This window comes from Scomber japonicus, chromosome 2 (genome assembly GCF_027409825.1).
Source record: "Scomber japonicus isolate fScoJap1 chromosome 2, fScoJap1.pri, whole genome shotgun sequence".
Classification (NCBI taxonomy): Eukaryota; Metazoa; Chordata; class Actinopteri; order Scombriformes; family Scombridae; genus Scomber; species Scomber japonicus.
Window position 1 is genome coordinate 40359673 of NC_070579.1, and position 15494 is coordinate 40375166.

Genomic DNA, 15494 nt, shown 5'->3' on the forward strand with positions numbered 1-15494 from the left:
AAAATGACAAAAAATCGTTTCCCCCCGATTTTATTCGTTTTAGGATTGTCTGGTCCCAAAATCGTAATCACGATCAAATTTCGATTAATTGAGCAGCCTTACCAGGCAGCATGCCTCCTTTTTTCCCCAAAAGGAGCAGACTCACTGCTTACCACTATCTCAAAGGGAGACCAAACATTTTGTGTGGCCTTGCTATGACAGCAAAGCCTAGTATGACCCAGTGCATATTAATGATGGAAACACTTGGGAGGCTTATAGATAAATAGTGTTTCAGTAAAATGAAAAAAAAAGATTAGAGACTTGCAGACAGCAGCATGTTTTTACAGTTTAACAATATACAATGAATTCAAAGGTAGAAACCAGTAAATTACTTTTAAAACAACTTATTAAAAATATTAAGAACAGCCAAAATTGAATCCCAGCTTCTCTTTCATAAACAATATTCCATATTTAACACTTTATTTTTGCTACTTACACTCTTCTGTGTCAACTACCGCCTTGACGAGCTCTTCATCTGAAGGCTCCTCTGATGATGTTGAGGGCATAGCTGGTCTGGAGGAGGCTGCAATCACACAGTCAGAGGGAATCAACAAAGAGCAAAAACAGTGAACTCTGTATATGATTTAGACTGTACTGGAACCTGCCTGGATATGCAGGCTTTGGTATCATCAGCTTCTGCACCTTGGCCTGCATTTCCACCCCAGACAGAGAACGCCACCCGGAGAGAAAGGTACGGTGGCCCTGAAGGGCAAACGACACCAACAAAAAGGAAAACACAACGACATTAACAAAAACACAATGACAAAAAGGAAAACACAACGACAAAAAGGAAAACACAACGACATTAACAAAAACACAACGACAAAAAGGAAAACACAACGACATTAACAAAAACACAACGACAAAAAGGAAAACACAACGACAAAAAGAAAAACACAACGACATTAACAAAAACACAACGACAAAAAGGAAAACACAATGACAAAAAGGAAAACACAACCACATTAACAAAAACACAACGACAAAAAGGAAAACACAACGACAAAAAGAAAAACACAACCACATTAACAAAAACACTACGACAAAAAGGAAAACACAACGACCAAAAGGAAAACACAACGACAAAAAGGAAAACACAACGACATTAACAAAAACACAACGACAAAAAGGAAAACACAACGACATTAACAAAAACACAACGACATTAACAAAAACACAACGACAAAAAGGAAAACACAACGACATTAACAAAAACACAACGACATTAACAAAAACACAACGACATTAACTCCTAACGGAAAGGGTTTGTACCTGCTATGACAAGGATAATTGCTGATTGGACAAAAGCACGTCCGTCTTTTTAACAGGTGGGAAAGGCTGCTTTACGCCATACCAGGTAATCAATTTCATATTTGGTCATATTGCTTTCCTCGCTCCACTACCCACTATCCATTCAGTCTAAACTTCTTCATATCAACAAGTGATGTGATGAATGATTTTATAACTGAGTATGCCAATATGTGTGGATATCCTATATGCCACGCGTTACTCCGCTCGACTTCAAATTGTTTTATTTTACACACTGTTGCTCCAACATGATTTACAACACACGGACTGATGGACATAAACGTGTCTAAAACATCAAATGCGTGATTTTCCTAGACCATCTTTACCAGACGTGATCTTTGATCATCGTGAAATGTTTTTCAGAGGTGCAACAAGCTGGACCTGTAAAGTGTTAAAGTGTTATCATTGCAATAACAGTGGTCACAAGTTAATTTGGCCATGGTGTGTTGACAGTCGTGGCTATGCAAACGTGATTTTTAATTCAACAGTAATTATATCACTTTATGACAAATACTTGTTGTATAGCTATGTGGCCTAATGGTAAACCATTAGGCTGGGAATTTTTTTGCAGTTGGTTCAAATCCCGTGTCGGGTGACTTTTTATTTATTTATTTTTATTTGAACATGTATACAGAATATGGTGTCCAGTATTTCGGATCCCACAATTGTACTTCACAACATGAGGCATCATGCTTGGATTAAGCAGGTGGAGATCATCAGATATATATATATGGACGTGCATTCACTAAACTACCTGGTATGGCGTAAAGCAGCCTTTCCCACCTGTTAAAAAGACGGACGTGCTTTTGTCCAATCAGCAATTATCCTTGTCATAGCAGGTACCAACCCTTTCCGTTAGGAGTTAATGTCGTTGTGTTTTCCTTTTTGTCGTTGTGTTTTCCTTTTTGTCGTTGTGTTTTTGTTAATGTCGTTGTGTTTTCCCTTTTGTCGTTGTGTTTTTCTTTTTGTCGTTGTGTTTTTGTTAATGTTGTTGTGTTTTCCTTTTTGTTGGTGTCGTTTGCCCTTCAGGGCCACCGTAGAAAGGCCTTGATTACAGGGTCAATGAGATGGTCCTACAATGAGAATAAATGACACACAACAGCATGTATAATTTCACAACATGACAAATACTTTTCTGCAGAGAGTGCATCTATTCATTTGCAACTAACATCACAGCTTTAGAATAAAACACATACGTTGATGCACTCTTGGCAACCAGGACAGAGGCTGTGCCTGTCTCTCTTAAGGATGTAGCGGACAGTGTTCGCCATCTGCATCCTGGGAGCTGGAGCCTTCCTCCGGAGGTAGTTGACAAACCTGTGCAAATCAGACAGATTGTTAGACGTACTTAGCACTAGCTCTTGTTCCTGAGGAAGGAGGTTTTACATTAAAAAGTGAACTTTCATTTCTATGAGAATACAATATATTTTATTACAAGCCATGGCAGACGATCAGATATCAGATGAACTGGTTGAGGTGGTGGTGGAAGGACACCAAAGATGTGGAGCCCCTGGCGCAGCAATAAACGGGCAGGACGTACCAGCTGCACGTCCGTGGGTCCTGGATGCAGATGGCGCCTCTGCGTACTAAAAATGTCTGGTATGCAGAGATTGTCGAGCAACCCTGCCCAGGCTGTTGTGTTCTGCCGAAACGTCGAAGGTGTCCAGCAGGTGTCGACTCCTCGGCCTCACATGTTCTGCGACAACAGTGGAGCCGCCACTACCCTTGGAGATCCTCTGGATCACCTTGGCGTCAGTCAGACCGACCATCCCGTGCTTCCCCTCCAGCTGGAACCGCTTAGCTTCAGTGAGACGGATGGCATCTCCAGGGTCCACCCCGAGCCCTCGGAGCATGTGAGGACACTCATGAGCACCTGCCCGTGCTTGTTATCGACATTGTTAACCCAGGAGGCCGTGTCAGAGACAGCACCCAGCTTCTTCGTCACCTGGTAGGGGGGAAAAGAGAAAGAGAGAGGGGAAGAGATAGATTTCAAATGTTACTGTCAGTGCACACAAACACAGACACACACAGCTGTGGTGTAAAATATGAAATTGTGAGACACAATTTGCCGTCATGGTCGAATCCATCTTTAAGATGGTCCACCTTTGGATAAAAGTGGACGTGATCCTGGCCTTGAACTAATCCAGCCGCGTCAGGACATCGTACCCGAATACGGTCAGAGGGGGCATTTGGGGCAGTGGTGGAAACTCCCCCTCACTTTGGACAAGGCCAGGAACAGCTCGCAAATGCCAAGGTAGTGGATGGCTCTCCGCATCCAAACACCCGAGTGCTGCTCCCGCAGGGTGCTGCACAGGTGATTGGCACTGTTGCCCAGAATGCGGGACTTCAGCTGTCCAACCACCCTCAGGTCACAGGACAGCCTGCAGAAACACAACACAAGAATTATATACACATTTATCACAACAAACACTGATACATATACAACAATAAGAAGTCTGTCTTACTTGTACGTGAGTACAGCTTTCCAGCTGACCTTGTTCTACCATCAGAACCCAGGAAGTGCTCTTGTTCAGTGAAGAATTTCCTCGTGAAACTGACAGTTCCTTGTTGTTGGGTGGTGTTTGTTGTCATGACAGATTGGTGAAGTCACCTGTGTCATGTTCCAGAATCTAGCCGTTGAACCCCTGTAATTGGTGATGCTGATGTTTGCACATGTTGATGCTCTAGCCATGACTTTCACAGTTCTGTCCTTCAGGGAAACTCCCAGGGTAAAGGCTACCATAACGCCTAGTTTCTCAGAAATGTTCAATGGTAGTGGTGTCACAGGTATTGCGGCCCCCAATCCGTGAGGAAGTTGTGTGCAGACATAGCAGCTGTCATTTGTAATCCTTCTGGCTGTCGATAGTACTGCAGCGTACAAAGAATTTTCCTCAGGCTTCAGAAGGGGGTGAATAAACTCAGGCAGCAATTCTCTCCTCTTTCTGCAGTTGGATGCTCTGCAGCTGCTGTTTGAGTTTTCGCACCCCTGTTGTTGATTAGGCTGAGATGTGCCTTGTTGCAGGAGCAGTAGCAGGACAATGGTGACAGTGAGCAGGAATATGCTGCAAATTCCTCTACATCTGTCACCCCTCCAGTACCACTGTATATTCATTGGCGTCACGGCATCAGCCGTGGTGCCTCAACTTACCCCTGTAATCTAAAAATGTATTAGCTCTTTTGCACTGCCAAGGACTGAACTTCATTTCTTTGTACCTGTTACAATGACAATGAGGAAGTTGTGTGCAGACATAGCAGTTGTCGTTTGTAATCCTTCTGACTGTCTATAGTACTACACTGTACAAGGAAATTTATTCAGTAGGGGGCTTCAGTAAGAATAAACTCAGGAAGCAATTCCCTCCTCTTTCTGGAGGGATGAAACTACAGCTTGGTCCGTTTAGACAGGGGGAAACGTTTGTGGGGCTCGCCTCCTTCAGCCATGATGGCAACCAGTTCTCCCCTAGCCTAATTCGGTCTCAAGCTAATATTGTCCCCCCTAAACATCATTTTTTCTTTCTTTCTACATGTGAATGGCCACAGCCCTGGCCCCTGGGTGTCAATTAGGTCTGATTTATCAGAAGAGTGTATTATTTTTCATTGTGTGATGTGTCTACTGCTCTGCCTTTGAGGGTAATTATCCCACTGTTTGTACAATAAAAGTATATCATAATGTCTATTCACATGGAGTCTCGGGTGTGGTTCCTGGAGCACGGGTCCCAATCAGGGTGTGGAGGGATGGAGCGTGTTACTGGCAGCAGTTCCAAATCCTCTTCTCCTAACCCGGCCTGTGCCTCCCGCTTCGCCCTTGGGACTCGGCTCTGGGGCCCGCCCTTATTCCCTCCTGTGTATGACAAGTGATCTCATGAATGTAATGCATTTATTGTAACTTCATCTGTACATCTTGGCACATAAAGTGTAAATTTCTCCTACTGTAAATACTAATATGTGTTTACATAAGCTCTTATGACTAGTATAGTCAAGTTTTTCAGTCTGGGTTTAGGATATCATGCCTTCCCTTTTACATGTGCTCTGTATTAGACATAACCCATCCATCAAACTCAAAGCCACCACACACCCCTCCTCTGTCGATTTTTTAGACACCACCACATTTAAGGGACCTCTTTTCCTTACTCACCTGCATTTGGATGTTAGAGTCTTCTTCAAAGACACAGACACTCATGCCCTGCTCCATAAGAGCAGCTTCCATCCAAAACACACCTTTTGCAGGTCTCATCAAGTCACAGTTGCTCAGGTTCCAAAGGATCTGCACTGGACAGGAAGACTTTAGGGAGGCCACTAAGGTGACCTTCACCACCTTGACCAGCAGAGGGTACTCCAGCACCTTCCTGGGAGCCTGCTTCAGGGTTTTCCAGCTCACAAAGCCGATCCCAGTCTCTATAGCCATTCCTTTTGTCACCACATTTTCACAGTCTACAGTGGCCCTGGTGCAACACATCAGAAACAATTTAATTAACACAATTAGTGAACAACAACCTCCTTTAGACCTGAGGATGATTGCGGCCTACAGGAAGGAGAATGAAAATTTACAAGATCATTTGGTCAAATCTCAATTAAAAAACATATAACACAGACTGCCTCACAGTCTGTTTTACAGTCTAAGGCAAATTGCTTCCTTTTTTGTCACAGGGCTTTCCCCTCAACTCAACCTTTTACTTCCTGAGGCGGACACAGGATTCTTGCCTGAACCTAAATGTCAGGGATTAGTGCCTCAACTTAACCCTCTTACTTTCCCAGGCTGATACTGGCTTCCTGCCTAAACTTAACTGTTACAGGCCCCTTGTCTAAACCTAACCGCTGGCGCTTGGGTTTAGTGCTCCTATTTACAGACTACCTGTACTTTTCTCTAAACACAACCAGTTCTCCCCTAGCCTAATTCCGTCTCAAGCTAATATTGTCCCCCCTAAACATCATTTTTTTCTTTCTTTCTACAGGTGAATGGCCACAGCCCTGGCCCCTAGGTGTCATTTAGGTCTGATTTATCAGAAGAGTGTATTATTTTTCATTGTGTGATGTGTCTACTGCTCTGCCTTTGAGGGTAATTATCCCACTGTTTGCACAATAAAAGTATATCATAATGTCTATTCACATGGAGTCTCGGGTGTGGTTCCTGGAGCACGGGTCCCAATCAGGGTGTGGAGTGATGGAGCGTGTTACTGGCAGCAGTCCCAAATCCTCTTCGCCTAACCCGGCCTGTGCACCCGCTTCGCCCTTGGGACTCGGCTCTGGGGCCCGCCCTTATTCCCTCCTGTGTATGACAAGTGATCTCATGAATATAATGCATTTATTGTAACTTCATCTGTACATCTTGGCACATACAGTGTAAATTTCTCCTACTGTAAATACTAATATGTGTTTACATAAGCTCTTATGACTAGTATAGTCAAGTTTTTCAGTCTGGGTTTAGGATATCATGCCTTCCCTTTTACATGTGCTCTGTATTAGACACCTCTGTATTATTCATTATATGTTAAACACTCTCAACAACCATAACCCATCCATCAAACTCAAAGCCACCACACACCCCTCCTCTGTCGACTTTTTAGACACCACCACATTTAAGGGACCTCTTTTCCTTACTCACCTGCATTTGGATGTTAGAGTCTTCTTCAAAGACACAGACACTCATGCCCTGCTCCATAAGAGCAGCTTCCATCCAAAACACACCTTTTGCAGGTCTCATCAAGTCACAGTTGCTCAGGTTCCAAAGGATCTGCACTGGGCAGGAAGACTTTAGGGAGGCCACTAAGGTGACCTTCACCACCTTGACCAGCAGAGGGTACTCCAGGACCTTCCTGAGAGCCTGCTTCAGGGTTTTCCAGCTCACAAAGCCGATCCCAGTCTCTATAGCCATTCCTTTTGTCACCACATTTTCACAGTCTACAGTGGCCCTGGTGCAACACATCAGAAACAATTTAATTAACACAATTAGTGAACAACAACCTCCTTTAGACCTAAGGATGATTGCGGCCTACAGGAAGGAGAATGAAAATTTGCAAGATCGTTTGGTCAAATCTCAATTAAAAAAACATATACCACAGACTGCCTCACAGTCTGTTTTACAGTCTAAGGCAAATTGCTTCCTTTTTTGTCACAGGGCTTTCCCCTCAACTCAACCTTTTACTTCCTGAGGCGGACACAGGATTCTTGCCTGAACCTAAATGTCAGGGATTAGTGCCTCAACTTAACCCTCTTACTTTCCCAGGCTGATACTGGCTTCCTGCCTAAACTTAACTGTTACAGGCCCCTTGTCTAAACCTAACCGCTGGCGCTTGGGTTTAGTGCTCCTATTTACAGATTACCTGTACTTTTCTCTAAACACAACCAGTTCTCCCCTAGCCTAATTCGGTCTCAAGCTAATATTGTCCCCCCTAAACATCATTTTTTTCTTTCTTACTACATGTGAATGGCCACAGCCCTGGCCCCTGGGTGTCAATTAGGTCTGATTTATCAGAAGAGTGTATTATTTTTATTGTGTGATATGTCTACTGCTCTGCCTTTGAGGGTAATTATCCCACTGTTTGTACAATAAAAGTATATCATAATGTCTATTCACATGGAGTCTCGGGTGTGGTTCCTGGAGCACGGGTCCCAATCAGGGTGTGGAGGGATAGAGCGTGTTACTGGCAGCAGTCCCAAATCCTCTTCGCCTAACCCGGCCTGTGCCTCCCGCTTCGCCCTTGGGACTCGGCTCTGGGGCCCGCCCTTATTCCCTCCTGTGTATGACAAGTGACCTCATGAATGTAATGCATTTATTGTAACTTCATCTGTACATCTTGGCACATACAGTGTAAATTTCTCCTACTGTAAATACTAATATGTGTTTACATAAGCTCTTATGACTAGTATAGTCAAGTTTTTCAGTCTGGGTTTAGGATATCATGCCTTCCCTTTTACATGTGCTCTGTATTAGACACCTCTGTATTATTCATTATATGTTAAAAACTCTCAACAACCATAACCCATCCATCAAACTCAAAGCCACCACATACCCCTCCTCTGTCGACTTTTTAGACACCACCACATTTAAGGGACCTCTTTTCCTTACTCACCTGCATTTGGATGTTAGAGTCTTCTTCAAAGACACAGACACTCATGCCCTGCTCCATAAGAGCAGCTTCCATCCAAAACACACCTTTTGCAGGTCTCATCAAGTCACAGTTGCTCAGGTTCCAAAGGATCTGCACTGGGCAGGAAGACTTTAGGGAGGCCACTAAGGTGACCTTCACCACCTTGACCAGCAGAGGGTACTCCAGGACCTTCCTGAGAGCCTGCTTCAGGGTTTTCCAGCTCACAAACCGATCCCAGTCTCTATAGCCATTCCTTTTGTCACCACATTTTCACAGTCTACAGTGGCCCTGGTGCAACACATCAGAAACAATTTAATTAACACAATTAGTGAACAACAACCTCCTTTAGACCTGAGGATGATTGCGGCCTACAGGAAGGAGAATGAAAATTTGCAAGATCGTTCGGTCAAATCTCAATTAAAAAAACATATACCACAGACTGCCTCACAGTCTGTTTTACAGTCTAAGGCAAATTGCTTCCTTTTTTGTCACAGGGCTTTCCCCTCAACTCAACCTTTTACTTCCTGAGGCGGACACAGGATTCTTGCCTGAACCTAAATGTCAGGGATTAGTGCCTCAACTTAACCCTCTTACTTTCCCAGGCTGATACTGGCTTCCTGCCTAAACTTAACTGTTACAGGCCCCTTGTCTAAACCTAACCGCTGGCGCTTGGGTTTAGTGCTCCTATTTACAGATTACCTGTACTTTTCTCTAAACACAACCAGTTCTCCCCTAGCCTAATTCGGTCTCAAGCTAATATTGTCCCCCCTAAACATCATGTTTTTCTTTCTTACTACATGTGAATGGCCACAGCCCTGGCCCCTGGGTGTCAATTAGGTCTGATTTATCAGAAGAGTGTATTATTTTTCATTGTGTGATGTGTCTACTGCTCTGCCTTTGAGGGTAATTATCCCACTGTTTGTACAATAAAAGTATATCATAATGTCTATTCACATGGAGTCTCGGGTGTGGTTCCTGGAGCACGGGTCCCAATCAGGGTGTGGAGGGATAGAGCGTGTTACTGGCAGCAGTCCCAAATCCTCTTCGCCTAACCCGGCCTGTGCCTCCCGCTTCGCCCTTGGGACTCGGCTCTGGGGCCCGCCCTTATTCCCTCCTGTGTATGACAAGTGATCTCATGAATGTAATGCATTTATTGTAACTTCATCTGTACATCTTGGCACATACAGTGTAAATTTCTCCTACTGTAAATACTAATATGTGTTTACATAAGCTCTTACGACTAGTATAGTCAAGTTTTTCAGTCTGGGTTTAGGATATCATGCCTTCCCTTTTACATGTGCTCTGTATTAGACACCTCTGTATTATTCATTATATGTTAAAAACTCTCAACAACCATAACCCATCCATCAAACTCAAAGCCACCACACACCCCTCCTCTGTCGACTTTTTAGACACCACCACATTTAAGGGACCTCTTTTCCTTACTCACCTGCATTTGGATGTTAGAGTCTTCTTCAAAGACACAGACACTCATGCCCTGCTCCATAAGAGCAGCTTCCATCCAAAACACACCTTTTGCAGGTCTCATCAAGTCACAGTTGCTCAGGTTCCAAAGGATCTGCACTGGGCAGGAAGACTTTAGGGAGGCCACTAAGGTGCTCTTCACCACCTTGACCAGCAGAGGGTACTCCAGGACCTTCCTGAGAGCCTGCTTCAGGGTTTTCCAGCTCACAAAGCCGATCCCAGTCTCTATAGCCATTCCTTTTGTCATCACATTTTCACAGTCTACAGTGGCCCTGGTGCAACACATCAGAAACAATTTAATTAACACAATTAGTGAACAACAACCTCCTTTAGACCTGAGGATGATTGCGGCCTACAGGAAGGAGAATGAAAATTTGCAAGATCGTTTGGTCAAATCTCAATTAAAAAAACATATACCACAGACTGCCTCACAGTCTGTTTTACAGTCTAAGGCAAATTGCTTCCTTTTTTGTCACAGGGCTTTCCCCTCAACTCAACCTTTTACTTCTTGAGGCGGACACAGGATTCTTGCCTGAACCTAAATGTCAGGGATTAGTGCCTCAATTTACCCTCTTACTTTCCCAGGCTGATACTGGCTTCCTGTCTAAACTTAACTGTTACAGGCCCCTTGTCTAAACCTAACCGCTGGCGCTTGGGTTTAGTGCTCCTATTTACAGATTACCTGTACTTTTCTCTAAACACAACCAGTTCTCCCCTAGCCTAATTCGGTCTCAAGCTAATATTGTCCCCCCTAAACATCATTTTTTTCTTTCTTACTACATGTGAATGGCCACAGCCCTGGCCCCTGGGTGTCAATTAGGTCTGATTTATCAGAAGAGTGTATTATTTTTCATTGTGTGATGTGTCTACTGCTCTGCCTTTGAGGGTAATTATCCCACTGTTTGTACAATAAAAGTATATCATAATGTCTATTCACATGGAGTCTCGGGTGTGGTTCCTGGAGCACGGGTCCCAATCAGGGTGTGGAGGGATAGAGCGTGTTACTGGCAGCAGTCCCAAATCCTCTTCGCCTAACCCGGCCTGTGCCTCCCGCTTCGCCCTTGGGACTCGGCTCTGGGGCCCGCCCTTATTCCCTCCTGTGTATGACAAGTGATCTCATGAATGTAATGCATTTATTGTAACTTCATCTGTACATCTTGGCACATACAGTGTAAATTTCTCCTACTGTAAATACTAATATGTGTTTACATAAGCTCTTATGACTAGTATAGTCAAGTTTTTCAGTCTGGGTTTAGGATATCATGCCTTCCCTTTTACATGTGCTCTGTATTAGACACCTCTGTATTATTCATTATATGTTAAAAACTCTCAACAACCATAACCCATCCATCAAACTCAAAGCCACCACATACCCCTCCTCTGTCGACTTTTTAGACACCACCACATTTAAGGGACCTCTTTTCCTTACTCACCTGCATTTGGATGTTAGAGTCTTCTTCAAAGACACAGACACTCATGCCCTGCTCCATAAGAGCAGCTTCCATCCAAAACACACCTTTTGCAGGTCTCATCAAGTCACAGTTGCTCAGGTTCCAAAGGATCTGCACTGGGCAGGAAGACTTTAGGGAGGCCACTAAGGTGACCTTCACCACCTTGACCAGCAGAGGGTACTTCAGGACCTTCCTGAGAGCCTGCTTCAGGGTTTTCCAGCTCACAAACCGATCCCAGTCTCTATAGCCATTCCTTTTGTCACCACATTTTCACAGTCTACAGTGGCCCTGGTGCAACACATCAGAAACAATTTAATTAACACAATTAGTGAACAACAACCTCCTTTAGACCTGAGGATGATTGCGGCCTACAGGAAGGAGAATGAAAATTTACAAGATCGTTTGGTCAAATCTCAATTAAAAAAACATATACCACAGACTGCCTCACAGTCTGTTTTACAGTCTAAGGCAAATTGCTTCCTTTTTTGTCACAGGGCTTTCCCCTCAACTCAACCTTTTACTTCCTGAGGCGGACACAGGATTCTTGCCTGAACCTAAATGTCAGGGATTAGTGCCTCAACTTAACCCTCTTACTTTCCCAGGCTGATACTGGCTTCCTGCCTAAACTTAACTGTTACAGGCCCCTTGTCTAAACCTAACCGCTGGCGCTTGGGTTTAGTGCTCCTATTTACAGATTACCTGTACTTTTCTCTAAACACAACCAGTTCTCCCCTAGCCTAATTCGGTCTCAAGCTAATATTGTCCCCCCTAAACATCATTTTTTTCTTTCTTACTACATGTGAATGGCCACAGCCCTGGCCCCTGGGTGTCAATTAGGTCTGATTTATCAGAAGAGTGTGTTATTTTTCATTGTGTGATGTGTCTACTGCTCTGCCTTTGAGGGTAATTATCCCACTGTTTGTACAATAAAAGTATATCATAATGTCTATTCACATGGAGTCTCGGGTGTGGTTCCTGGAGCACGGGTCCCAATCAGGGTGTGGAGGGATAGAGCGTGTTACTGGCAGCAGTCCCAAATCCTCTTCGCCTAACCCGGCCTGTGCACCCGCTTCGCCCTTGGGACTCGGCTCTGGGGCCCGCCCTTATTCCCTCCTGTGTATGACAAGTGATCTCATGAATGTAATGCATTTATTGTAACTTCATCTGTACATCTTGGCACATACAGTGTAAATTTCTCCTACTGTAAATACTAATATGTGTTTACATAAGCTCTTACGACTAGTATAGTCAAGTTTTTCAGTCTGGGTTTAGGATATCATGCCTTCCCTTTTACATGTGCTCTGTATTAGACACCTCTGTATTATTCATTATATGTTAAAAACTCTCAACAACCATAACCCATCCATCAAACTCAAAGCCACCACATACCCCTCCTCTGTCGACTTTTTAGACACCACCACATTTAAGGGACCTCTTTTCCTTACTCACCTGCATTTGGATGTTAGAGTCTTCTTCAAAGACACAGACACTCATGCCCTGCTCCATAAGAGCAGCTTCCATCCAAAACACACCTTTTGCAGGTCTCATCAAGTCACAGTTGCTCAGGTTCCAAAGGATCTGCACTGGGCAGGAAGACTTTAGGGAGGCCACTAAGGTGACCTTCACCACCTTGACCAGCAGAGGGTACTTCAGGACCTTCCTGAGAGCCTGCTTCAGGGTTTTCCAGCTCACAAACCGATCCCAGTCTCTATAGCCATTCCTTTTGTCACCACATTTTCACAGTCTACAGTGGCCCTGGTGCAACACATCAGAAACAATTTAATTAACACAATTAGTGAACAACAACCTCCTTTAGACCTAAGGATGATTGCGGCCTACAGGAAGGAGAATGACAATTTGCAAGATCGTTTGGTCAAATCTCAATTAAAAAAACATATACCACAGACTGCCTCACAGTCTAAGGCAAATTGCTTCCTTTTTTGTCACAGGGCTTTCCCCTCAACTCAACCTTTTACTTCCTGAGGCGGACACAGGATTCTTGCCTGAACCTAAATGTCAGGGATTAGTGCCTCAACTTAACCCTCTTACTTTCCCAGGCTGATACTGGCTTCCTGCCTAAACTTAACTGTTACAGGCCCCTTGTCTAAACCTAACCGCTGGCGCTTGGGTTTAGTGCTCCTATTTACAGATTACCTGTACTTTTCTCTAAACACAACCAGTTCTCCCCTAGCCTAATTCGGTCTCAAGCTAATATTGTCCCCCCTAAACATCATGTTTTTCTTTCTTACTACATGTGAATGGCCACAGCCCTGGCCCCTGGGTGTCAATTAGGTCTGATTTATCAGAAGAGTGTATTATTTTTCATTGTGTGATGTGTCTACTGCTCTGCCTTTGAGGGTAATTATCCCACTGTTTGTACAATAAAAGTATATCATAATGTCTATTCACATGGAGTCTCGGGTGTGGTTCCTGGAGCACGGGTCCCAATCAGGGTGTGGAGGGATAGAGCGTGTTACTGGCAGCAGTCCCAAATCCTCTTCGCCTAACCCGGCCTGTGCCTCCCGCTTCGCCCTTGGGACTCGGCTCTGGGGCCCGCCCTTATTCCCTCCTGTGTATGACAAGTGATCTCATGAATGTAATGCATTTATTGTAACTTCATCTGTACATCTTGGCACATACAGTGTAAATTTCTCCTACTGTAAATACTAATATGTGTTTACATAAGCTCTTACGACTAGTATAGTCAAGTTTTTCAGTCTGGGTTTAGGATATCATGCCTTCCCTTTTACATGTGCTCTGTATTAGACACCTCTGTATTATTCATTATATGTTAAAAACTCTCAACAACCATAACCCATCCATCAAACTCAAAGCCACCACACACCCCTCCTCTGTCGACTTTTTAGACACCACCACATTTAAGGGACCTCTTTTCCTTACTCACCTGCATTTGGATGTTAGAGTCTTCTTCAAAGACACAGACACTCATGCCCTGCTCCATAAGAGCAGCTTCCATCCAAAACACACCTTTTGCAGGTCTCATCAAGTCACAGTTGCTCAGGTTCCAAAGGATCTGCACTGGGCAGGAAGACTTTAGGGAGGCCACTAAGGTGCTCTTCACCACCTTGACCAGCAGAGGGTACTCCAGGACCTTCCTGAGAGCCTGCTTCAGGGTTTTCCAGCTCACAAAGCCGATCCCAGTCTCTATAGCCATTCCTTTTGTCATCACATTTTCACAGTCTACAGTGGCCCTGGTGCAACACATCAGAAACAATTTAATTAACACAATTAGTGAACAACAACCTCCTTTAGACCTGAGGATGATTGCGGCCTACAGGAAGGAGAATGAAAATTTGCAAGATCGTTTGGTCAAATCTCAATTAAAAAAACATATACCACAGACTGCCTCACAGTCTGTTTTACAGTCTAAGGCAAATTGCTTCCTTTTTTGTCACAGGGCTTTCCCCTCAACTCAACCTTTTACTTCTTGAGGCGGACACAGGATTCTTGCCTGAACCTAAATGTCAGGGATTAGTGCCTCAATTTACCCTCTTACTTTCCCAGGCTGATACTGGCTTCCTGCCTAAACTTAACTGTTACAGGCCCCTTGTCTAAACCTAACCGCTGGCGCTTGGGTTTAGTGCTCCTATTTACAGATTACCTGTACTTTTCTCTAAACACAACCAGTTCTCCCCTAGCCTAATTCGGTCTCAAGCTAATATTGTCCCCCCTAAACATCATTTTTTTCTTTCTTACTACATGTGAATGGCCACAGCCCTGGCCCCTGGGTGTCAATTAGGTCTGATTTATCAGAAGAGTGTATTATTTTTCATTGTGTGATGTGTCTACTGCTCTGCCTTTGAGGGTAATTATCCCACTGTTTGTACAATAAAAGTATATCATAATGTCTATTCACATGGAGTCTCGGGTGTGGTTCCTGGAGCACGGGTCCCAATCAGGGTGTGGAGGGATAGAGCGTGTTACTGGCAGCAGTCCCAAATCCTCTTCGCCTAACCCGGCCTGTGCCTCCCGCTTCGCCCTTGGGACTCGGCTCTGGGGCCCGCCCTTATTCCCTCCTGTGTATGACAAGTGATCTCATGAATGTAATGCATTTATTGTAACTTCATCTGTACATCTTGGCACATACAGTGTAAATTTCTCCTAC